Source organism: Scyliorhinus torazame, chromosome 2 (assembly GCF_047496885.1).
Source record: "Scyliorhinus torazame isolate Kashiwa2021f chromosome 2, sScyTor2.1, whole genome shotgun sequence".
Classification (NCBI taxonomy): Eukaryota; Metazoa; Chordata; class Chondrichthyes; order Carcharhiniformes; family Scyliorhinidae; genus Scyliorhinus; species Scyliorhinus torazame.
In genome coordinates, this window is record NC_092708.1 from 258,666,917 (window position 1) to 258,673,875 (window position 6,959).

Consider the following 6,959-nt stretch of genomic DNA (forward strand, 5'->3'; position numbering starts at 1 on the left):
GCCAGTCTTTTTCCCTGCTCTGGGGTTTGATCGGTCGGGTCAGTGGGTCCTGTACACAGTTGAAGTCGCCCCCCATGATCAGTCGGTGTGTGTCAAGGTTGGGGATTTCTGCCATGGTCTTCTTTATGAATTCTGTGTCGTCCCAGTTGGGAACGTACACAATTACCAGTACGACCGGTGCCCCTTCCAGGACACCGCTGACCATGACGTACCGTCCCCCTGGGTCCGTAACTGTCTTGGTTTCCGTCAACCTCATCCTCTTACTAATTAATATTGCTACTCCCTTAGCCCTCGTCCTGTAGCATGAGTGGTGTGCTGTCCCACCCAGGCCTTCCTTACCAGCCTTCGGTCCTTCTCCCTCAGGTGCATCTCTTGTAGGTAGATTATGTCTGCTTTCAGGCTTCTTAGGTGGGTGAAGACTCTGGATCTTTTGACAGGGCCGTTGAGTCCCCTTACGTTCCAGGTAACAATCCTGGTGGGGGGTTTTTGACCCCCCCGGTCCTGCGGGGTCACCCATACTTACCTGGTGGATGCGCCCCTGCCCTCCGGGGTTTCCCTTCGTTAGGGGGCCGTACAAAATGGCCACGGTCACCGCTCTCACCATGAGGTCGGGCCACAGGGCTCCGGGGTTTCCTTTTGTCCAGGGGGCACCCACCATGGCCGCCAGCTGTGTATACGCCACGTGGCTGCGCCCCTGCACTCCAGGGTCTCCCTTCGTCCTGAAGCCCGCCCAAGTGGCTGTTTGTGGCACCGTCTTGGTTCCTCGCCCTGCTCCATGCCTGCCGAGGCCTGTGTTCGTGCTGCTTATCTACCTCACCCTTCCCTTTGCTTCTCTTTTGTTCTGGGCTCTCCCCCCGACTCCTCTTCCCCTCTCCCCCCTTAGTCCCTGTTCCTCTGTCCCCCCCCGTGTTTTTCCCTCGCTTCTGCCCTGCCCCCCCTTCTCTTTGTGCCAGGCGCTCCCTCTCCCCTGAGAAGCGCGCCGGCCCTCCTTTCTTCCTGCCCTCCTGTGTTGACCCTCCTCGCTAGCACGGCGGCCTCCCTCCCAGCACTTGCCCTGCTCTGGTCCTGTTTTACCTTCCTTTTGCTAGCCCTTGTCTCGCCCTCCTGTCTGCCTCTTTCACCCTCATTCACCTTGCTTCGCTCCCCCCGCCCCCATTGCATTGAGAGGTGGAACGAGCCAGGGAACGAGTCAGCACAGTCCCGCACAGTGCACCAAACACGTGTGTACAGTCCGTGATCGTATTGTCTCTGTTTGCGGTCTGCCCGCTGCTCTTTGTTCCGATTCTTCCTTTCTTGTCCATCCCCATCGCTTTCATGATGGCCGTTGCGGCTGTCCCTCCCCCAGTTTGTTCACTCTAACGAACTCCTCCGCTGCCGCTGGGGTGTTTAAAAAACAGCTCCTTCCCCTCAAATGTTACCCAGAGTTTGGCCGAGAATAACATCCCAAATTTCACATTACTTTTGGAGAGTGCTGATTTGGCCCTGTTAAATTCAGCCCTTCTTTTGTCCAGGTCCGCCCCAATGTCCTGGTACACCCTTATGGTCTTCTCTTCCCACCTGCTCGCTTTCGTCTGCCGGGCCCACTTTAGGATTTTTTCCCTGTCTTGAAACCTGTGCAGCTTCACGATAATCGCTCTGGGCTGCTCCCCGGCTTTGGGCCTGGGTTGGAGCGACCTGTGCGCCCTGTCAATTTCTGGGGGGTTTGGAAACTTCTCCCTTCCCACAAGCTTGCCCAGCATTTGGGTGACGTAGCCTGTTGGATCTCTGCCCGACCCACTATTTTAACATTCTGCTGTCTGGACCTATTTTCCTGGTCCTCCACTTTCCCTCTTCGGCTCCCCTGGGTCGTTACCAGCCTTTTCACCTCGGTTTCCTGAGTTACCATCCTGTCGCTCTGGTCCGAGGCGGCCCTCTCCAACTCCTGAATAGTTTTCTCCTGCACCTCCACCTTCCTTTCCAGGCCGTTGATGGTTCGCTGCATTTTTTCTGTTGTCTCCGCCAGCATCTCCTTCATCATTGTGTGGAGCTCCGTCCTGAGTGCCTCCCTCATGGCGTTTATTTCCTCCTTTATGGCGTTTATTTCCTTTTTCAGCACGCTTCTCCATTCCTCCCCCTGTGCGGGGGGGGGGCGGTGATGGTCGCCGCGTCCTGATCCTGCTCCGCTGCTCGGCTCGTCAGCTTTTCCGCTTCCTGATTCGCCTGAACCTCCGCCTCGCCCCGTGGAGTCGTCAGCCTGCGCGGCCGCAGCTCCTGCTTTTTTCCTTCGCCTTCGCTGCTGCTCCTTCTTACATCTCGCCGCCCCCCCCCCAATTTATTATTTGGAGGCATATTTCTGTCTGTGCCTTCCTCTCTTTTTCCTGGGTTTTGGTGCGAAAAATAAATTCTTTTTTTTTGTTACCCCAAAGAAAAAAAAACCCCAAGTTTAAAAAAAAATCCTTTTAAAAACAATTTTTTTTAAATTAAAAAGGGATTTTTTTTTGAAAGTTTTTTTTTCCCTTTAGAAAAGTTTTTAGTTTTAAAAAAAAATTTGCAGGAGAGGAACAAGGAAGGTTGAATTAAAAAGTTTTAATTTTGTCCTTGTGATCCTCTCTGTGCTCCGACTTTCTGGCCGTTTCTGAGCGATCCCCACTCCTCCTCCACGTGCAGCTAACGGGGACCAGTCTCTCCTTTTTTTTTCACTCCCTCTCCAGCTCCGTGGATCGGGGCATTGCCGCTTGGGCAGGGCCAAACTCGTGAGGCCAAAGGAATTTATTTTTTTGTTGAAAATTCCCCGGGAAAACCCCCCCAAAAAAGCCATGATTTTGTGGCTGTGCGGGAGCGTCTTTGCTGCGGCCGCTCCGTTCGCGATCGCCGCCGGAAGTCAAGAAAAGGAAATCTTGAAGACATTGACTCCAGAAGAGGAGCACCAAGAAATCAAAGATAATTTAAATGAACCTGAAATGACTCCAGAAGAGGAGCACCGAGGAATCAAATAGGAATCAAATCAACCGGAAATGACCGATATCACCAAGATCGATGCAACATCAGATCATTCACACAAACCCCAAACCATAAAGCTCAATAAAACAGCAGGTACCACAAAAGACACTGATAACAATAACTTTCGAAATGACTCAATTATCCACAAGGAACAGTTATTGAGCACATCAATGAAACAACTATCTGTACAAAATGGTGCAACTCTGCAACTAAAGGACAATGTAAAAACATCACCATGGACATTGTTCATACAAAACATATGTAATGACGACAAATTTCATGCATTTGTATTTGCTCCAAGACAAACCAGCAATAGAGTGTTCAAGGCAAAGGCAGATGACATACAGAATCAATACCACAAGCACAGATAAAAGACCAGGTCATACAACGAACATGGCTCAACCATTCGAACACATGATGATGGCAAGATCATACATTATCAAGACAGCTGAAGGCTGTAGAAATCGTAGAGCACTTCAAAAATACAACCACAGAAAATGTTTCCAGACCTGCAACTCAACAAAACTATTTTTCAAGATACGCTAACCAACAATCAAAGTGCTGATGACATGCAAAGAACTGTCAAGACATCAGTATCATCACCTCGTCCAACGAGACAATGAAAGAAACCTAACAGACTGAACTTGTAAACACTTAACACTCAATTTGTGTAATCCTTACTCATTTTGCTCTGTACAATGTTATACAAATCATGGTTTTGGTTTAATATTGTTATACATTTTTCCTTTATTAAAACAAGAAAGAAATGTTAAAAAGGGGGGGGATATAATGATATGTATATATGTAGATAACTAAAGGGTTAATTATAGCATCTAACTATAACAATACCACTAGAGGGCATCACTAGATCTCACTATAAGTATCAGATCCCAGAGGATCTTGGTCTCTTTCAACCCAGGAGTGTATAGTAAGCAGTATTGCATGATAAATAGAACTCAGTGTAGTTAGTATTTATAGTTGTGAATCAATTAATTCAATCATATTTAATTACTTGATTTCTGGAGATGGTTCTGTAGAGTGTCGACCTCAGATAAAATCAATCGTTACTTTAATAAATTTGTTTGCTTTAAGCTGAAGACTCGTGGTTTCTTCAGAATCACACCATCGGACCATCTGCATCAACGGCAACAAGTAACGATATATAATACTAGACCCAGTAATATAACATGGTACCAGGAGTGTGGTTTTCATTTGAACTTACATCAATCCCTGGAAACCGTATCCAAAATCATTGCCACACCTGGTGGTTAGGCCTCACTTAGCTATAGCAGAATAGGGCAGATAAATGTGCGACTGAACAGATGGAGCAGGAGGGAGAGCTATAGAGTCCCTGGATATTAGGACTGGTTCCGGGGAGGTGGGACTGATACAGGCTGGATGGGTTGCACCTCAAAAAGGCCGAGACGAGTGACCTTGCAGGCTGATTTTCTAGTGCTCTGAAACTAAAATGGCGGTTGATGGGGGGATGGCACTAAGGGAAAAATTAGAGAGGAAAAACACAGCACAAAGAATTGGGAGAGGGGGATGGCCCTAGAATAAGAAATAATAAAATATTAAGTGGGGCCAGAGACGAGGGAATGCAATAATGTGGAAGGTAACATTTATGTATGAAAATCTAGCTATTGAATTCTAAACTTGGTTTACAGTCAGTTCTTGGTATCGGAGGTCCCATCCACTTCCTTGTTGTTAGATGTGGTTCAAACCCTTGGGTTACAACTTAAGGTCTTGATCTGATTAACTCTTGCACTTTTGAGGGGGAGAATGGAAAAACACAAAGAAATTCTCAGATATTTGATTAGACACAGATTGATCCCATTAATCATCTCAACCTTGACGTAAGCAACATCAACAAGCCAGTGCTCGGTGAAACCACAACTTTCAGTCAAGGGTGGATCAGGCTTAATCTCTCCCCAGTGGAGGATTGGGTGCTGCCTGCCAAAAACTACTCTTAATTACCGGCTCATTTAATCCCTGCTTTTCCCTCACTGTCTTTTTAAAAACAAAATATATATATATTTATTAAAGTTTTTTAACACAATTTTTCTCCCTTACAAACAATAACCCCCCCCCGGAACAAAAAAAAATCGAGAAATCGCGCAGATATATACATGGCAAAATGATATATTTACACAGCTTTGTACGCTGGCCCTCACCCGTATGTGCCAGTTTCCCCAACCCTTCATGTTATCTCTTGCTCATCCACCCTCCCAGGCAGTCCCCCCTCTCCCCCCCCCCTCCCAGGACGTCCGTCCCCCGTCCCCCCCCCAAAGGTTGCTGCTGCTGCTGACCGACCTTCCTCTAACGCTCCGCGAGATAGTCTAGGAACGGTTGCCACCGCCTGTAAAACCACTGCGCAGACCCTCTCAAGGCGAACTTAATCCTCTCCAAATTTATGAACCCAGCCATATCATTTATCCAGGCCTCCACGCTGGGGGGCTTCGCCTCCTTCCACATTAGCAAGATCCTTCTCCGGGCTACTAGGGACGCAAAGGCCAGAATGCCGGCCTCTTTCGCCTTCTGCACTCCCGGTTCATCCACTACTCCAAATATTGCTAGCCCCCAGCTTGGCTTGACCCGGACTTTCACCATCTGAGATATTGCTCCCGCCACTCGTCTCCAGAACCCCTCCAGTGCCGGGCATGACCAAAACATATGGACATGGTTCGCCGGGCTCCCTGAGCACATTCCACATCTGTCCTCTACCCCAAAGAACCTACTCAACCTCGCCCCCATCAAGTGCGCTCTGTGGACCACCTTAAATTGTATCAGGCTGAGCCTGGCACACGAGGAGGAGGAATTAACCCTACCTAGGGCATCAGCCCACAGACCTTCCTCGATCTCCTCCCCCAGCTCCTCCTCCCATTTACCCTTCAACTCTTCTACCAGCGTTTCCCCCTCTTCTTTCAACTCCTGGTGTATTTCCGACACCTTGCCCTCCCCGACCCATACACACGAGATCACCCTATCTTGAACTTCTTGTGCCGGGAGCAACGGGAATTCCCTCACCTGTCGCCTCACAAAAGCCCTCACCTGCATATGTCTAAAGGCATTTCCCGGGGGTAACTCGAACTTCTCCTCCAGTGCCCCTAGGCTCGCAAACGTCCCGTCGATGAACAGGTCCCCCATTCTTCCAATCCCCGCCCGATGCCAGCTCTGGAACCCCCCGTCCATCTTCCCCGGGACAAACCGGTGGTTACCCCTGATCGGGGACCACACCGATGCTCCCATTGCACCCCGGTGCCGTCTCCACTGGCCCCAGATCCTTAGCGTTGCCGCCACCACCGGGCTCGTGGTATACTTTGTCGGCGAGAGCGGCAGCGGTGCCGTCACCAACGCCCCTAGGCTCGTTCCTTTACAGGATGCCATCTCCATCCTCTTCCATGCCGCCCCCTCTCCTTCCATAACCCACTTGCGGATCATCGCCACATTTGCTGCCCAGTAGTAGCTCCCCAGGTTTGGCAGTGCCAAGCCTCCTCGGTCCCTACTGCGTTCCAGGAACCCACTCCTTACTCTCGGGGTCTTATTCGCCCACACAAACCCCATAATACTCCTGCCTACTCTCTTAAAAAAGGCCTTAGTGATCACGATGGGAAGGCACTGAAACACAAACAGAAACCTCGGAAGGACCACCATTTTGACCAACTGAACTCTACCCGCCAGCGAGAGCGGTAACATGTCCCATCTTTTTAAATCCTCCTCCATTTCCTCCACCAACCTCGTCAGATTCAGTTTATGTAGGGTCCCCCAACTCCTGGCTATCTGGATCCCCAGATACCGAAAGCTCCCCTCCGCCCTCCTCAGCGGTAGGTCCCCTATCCCTCTTGCTTGGTCCCCCACCTGTAATACAAAGAGCTCACTCTTCCCTACATTGAACTTATAGCCCGAAAACTCCCCAAACTCCCTTAGAGTCTGCATGACCTCCACCATTCCCTCCATTGGATCCGCCACGTACAGCAACA